The sequence below is a fragment of the Manduca sexta genome, unplaced genomic scaffold, assembly GCF_014839805.1.
Source record: "Manduca sexta isolate Smith_Timp_Sample1 unplaced genomic scaffold, JHU_Msex_v1.0 HiC_scaffold_1112, whole genome shotgun sequence".
Lineage (NCBI taxonomy): Eukaryota > Metazoa > Arthropoda > Insecta > Lepidoptera > Sphingidae > Manduca > Manduca sexta.
In genome coordinates, this window is record NW_023591945.1 from 1 (window position 1) to 4,521 (window position 4,521).

The following is a 4,521-nucleotide window of genomic DNA, read 5'->3' on the forward strand; positions in this document are numbered from 1 at the left end:
TTATTATTACATAAATAGAAGATGTTAAAGGACAAACAGGATTTTTAATTGAGTAAAAATATAGTGTATACATACTTATATAAGCTAAACGCTTTTTATTGACAACATTGACATTTATTGTAAGTATGTACTTACAATAATGTTATATTAAAATAATTATTGTTTGGTACAGGTACATTAGAAAATATAGCCATGACGGAACATATCATGGAACAAATATCCTACGAGATGTCAAAAGATCCGTTAGAAGTTAGATTAGCAAACTTGGATACAATAAAATACGGCGACTTAAAAAGAAATGGCTATTACTCTGACTACAACTGCTGACTACAGTCAACGAAAATTGGCCGTCAAAGAATTTAATTCTCAAAACAGATGGAAGAAACGTGGTCTAGGAATAACAATGATGAGGTGGCCTCCCTTTGATATCCATATTTTGACGTTAACCTCTCAGTATTCAAAGAAGACGGGACTGTGACCATCATGCACGGTGGTACTGATGTGGGCCAGGGACTGAATACTCAAAGCCGTACAAATCTGCGCTTACATTCTCAAAATACCTATTGAAAAATACAAATAAAACCAACTAATACTAATTTTACACCAAATAGTTTCCTTACTGGTGCAAGCATTACCTTCATAATATAGGCATTGGTGTGAGGAAATGCTGCGAAATACTGCTGGAGAGATTGAATCCAATCAAATCTATGTTGGATAATCCGACCTGGGAACAACTAATAAAATCTGCATTTGCTCAGCATATAGATTTACAAGTTCACGCATTCGTCAACATAGCTGATGTTGTTCAGTATAATATATTCGGCATGGCTATAGCAGAAACTGAAGTGGACGTGTTGATGGGAGAGATGAGATTCGTAGAGTAGACATACTGCAGGACGTGGGGCAAAGCATTAATCCTGAAATTGATATTGGTCAAGTAAGTGTGTAAGATTATTTTAGAAAATTACTCACTTACTTGAATTTTATTCGTCATCAACTCTTGAACATATTATGCAGCGAATACTGCTGTCTTATCTTACTACTCGGCAGGTTTCTCTTATGTTTTTCTTCCCTAATAATAGTTTACAGTTTTGTCGACTGAGAAGTTAGTATAGATGACTAATTAGTAAAATACTATTACCGCAACTTAGTATTCTGTGGCTGGCATTTTGCAGGTGGAAGGTGCTTTCATGATGGCGTGGGATACTGGACTTGTGAGAATTTAGTTTACGATAAAAACACAGGAGAGTTGCTAACAGATCGCTCATGGCACTATCTGGTACCATTAGCAAGAGATATCCCGCAGGACTTCAGGGTGTCTTTCAGGAAGAATTCCTACAGTAGCAAACATATACTCGGTGCTAAAGGTAAAAAACTTAAGCTAGAGGTTTTTTTTTTCATAAACTCGTATGTCTGTCCCATCTTGACTGAAAATAAATTCATCTTCTCACTTAGACCATATTATTTAGTCTACAAATGTGTACACATTATTGTACACATTATAGCATTGTAATAAAATGCTCTAGAAATTGTATAAGTAGTATCATATTTACAGGCACTGGAGAGCCGCCTTTATGTTTGGCGGTAGCGGTACCTTTCTATCAGGGCAGCAATCGCAGCAGCGCGAGAAGACTCCGGGATACCTACCACCAATTGGTTCCAAATCGGTACGTCATTTTGCAATTTTGCACTAAATAACAAACACCAATAGTTATAAGTTTAGCTATTTGGTTGATATTAATTATTCAACAGTTAACTTTCTGTTAAAGCAAAATTTTATAACTATTTATGAAAGTGAAATATTGTCAATATTTTTCCGCAGCTTAGGTTGTGTATCTGAAACAACAATAATTAGTAGTCGACGTAGGAGTGAAAATTCAATATTACGAAGCAAAACACACAATATTTTTTTCAGATGGGCCGTACACGGTTGAAAAGTTTGTTTAGCTTCCAACAATAATATAAAGGATTTTAAGCTTTATTAAAATAAGCAAATTTGATATAATTGCACATTTTCACTTTTAAAACTCGAATGTTTTCAATAGTATGATCTGAGGACTATAAAAAGATATTGGCTTTTCTTTGTATAAAATATATGTCTGGACCATTGTTATTATACATTTGATTCAACATACTTTCAAATTATACATATGGAATGACGTTGAATGTCTAATAAATACAAATTGATATTGTGACTTGTGTATACTCTGTATATTTTATTTAATTCTTTTTTATATTACAAAGAATTATCTATTCTAATCCTTTTGCGTTCGATTTCGTATAGCTACGGAATCATCCTATTTTAATTTCCTTTAAACTTGGGAGATGCAAGATAGAACTCCTCAAACTAAATTGCATTTTGATGATTATTTTTGTGTTGGGTTTAATATAGCTTCAAGATACTAACCGTATTATAAATATCTTTGTTCCACTTTGAATTTTGAAGATGCGGAAGGAATTCTTCATGTAAAATTGGATGAGAATTTTTCTTTTTGTATTGTGTTGAATTAAATTTAGTTCTATAACTAACAAAAAAGCAATAATAAAAACTTTTTAATCAAGTAAAGATTTAAATTAAACTAATTTTCCGGATTCTATCGAGGTTTTTTTGTGTTTTATTTTTATTTATTTATTTATTTATTTAGGATTGCAAACTGAGTTTACAATGATAATTTACAAATATATCACACATGCATAACAAACAAAAAAATATTGCAACTCTGATTATATGCAACCACAACATGAGCCATATAGAAATTATACTAAAACAAAAAAAAAGGAATAGTACTCTTACAACTATAAAAAACTATATTAATTAGAATATTGAAATCTGTAATATGAGATCTGTATAAGAGAAACAAATATAATAATCTATAAAATAAAACTAAAAGGTAAACATATAAAGGCAAATATATAAAAAGTAACAAAATTAAGGTCCAGTTTTATTTACAATTTTATTTTTGAAACATGACAAATTGTCACCAAAAATATCAATGCTAATGTTATTTACTGATTGGTTGTACAAACAAGACAGACGAGGAACAGGTGCCTGTTTTCCTGTATTTGTTCTGCAAAACGCACATAAAATAAAGGACCAGGCCTCCTGGGAGGTCTGTATGGTACCTTAATCGAGAACTTATTTAGTAATGTAGGGAGTCAATAATACCGTTCATGACTTTGTGGAGAAAGACTAAGTTCAAAAGATCTCTTCTCTCACTTAAGGACTGCAGTTTGAAGAAACATAATTTATCTTTGTAAGATCTCACATAATCAGGTGGCCTAAACCGGTACGACAAGTGGTAAAGTAGTTTCTTTTGTACCTTCTCGATTCTGTTAATGTGTACATTATACAGAGGAGACCAGACTGTGCTGCAATAATCTAGCTTACTCCTTACATAACTATTTTATAGCATTAATGTGGTAGAAGACTTTTTAAATTGCCATTCCTAAGAATGAAACCAAGTGATTTGTTGGCAGCATTAAGCATTTCATCTATGTGAGTGGTAAATCTTAATTTAGTATCTAGTGTTATGCCCAAATCACGGATATTAGTGGTCTCATTTATTGTTTCTCCTGATATAGTGTTATAAGTATTACGTTTTAATGTGAATTTAATATGAAAGCATTTTGCTGGATTTAATGTCATTTTATTGATATACACCAATATGTTAAGTTATCAATTTCTTCTTGGAGTAATTTTCCATCGTCAAAGTCATGTAAAGTACGTATTATTTTAAGATCGTCGGCGAACAAGTAGTAATTAGAATGTTGGAAAATGTTAGTAATATCGTTTATGAAAATATTGAAATTATAATATTTTTCTCTCGACGTTTCGAAGACTTTGCAGCCTTCATGGTCACGGGGGGACTGAGAACGTCGGGAGAAAAAAAATACAAAAAACCGCGAAAGAATCCGGAAAATTAGTTTAATTTCAATGTTTAACATCCGCGTAAACATAAGAAATCATTATCAAGTAAAGATCTTAAAATACTAGTGGCGAAGGGTCCATATAATCCGATTCCTGTCGGCTTCCCTTTCGTAATTTATATGTAATTACCATTAGAACGACTTGCAGAGCGCATTTATACATATCAGCACATATAATATGTTGTGTAGGGTTTCCTTTTGGAAAAAATAGTTTTTCTACTCTGCCAATACCACTGTAATCCAAAATCATTAAAACAAGCAATGTAATCTCCTTTACAATTCGTTTTTTATGTTTATATGCACATTAAATATTTTTATGGAATCGGTGCCTAATTATATTGCTAGATAAGCTAAGTAAAAACACGAATAAATTTAAAATAGGATCAGAGTATTGCAGAAATATGATTTTTATTTTATTTTTTTACAAATTTACTAAATTTGGAATAGCTCCTAATAATACGATTAGCACGCCGATATGGTGAAGAGAGATCTTGGAATAATAATAATAATAATAATATCAGCCCTGTATTATATACTTGCCCACTGCTGAGCACGGGCCTCCTCTACTACTGAGAGGGATTAGGCCTTAGTCCA

At 32.1% G+C, this 4,521-nt stretch overlaps 1 pseudogene; it reads left to right on the forward strand.

The window, feature by feature from the left end:
* The first annotated feature begins 483 nt into the window (after window positions 1-483).
* On the forward strand, window positions 484-1,947 carry LOC119191149 (annotated as a pseudogene).
* The last annotated feature ends 2,574 nt before the right edge of the window (window positions 1,948-4,521 follow it).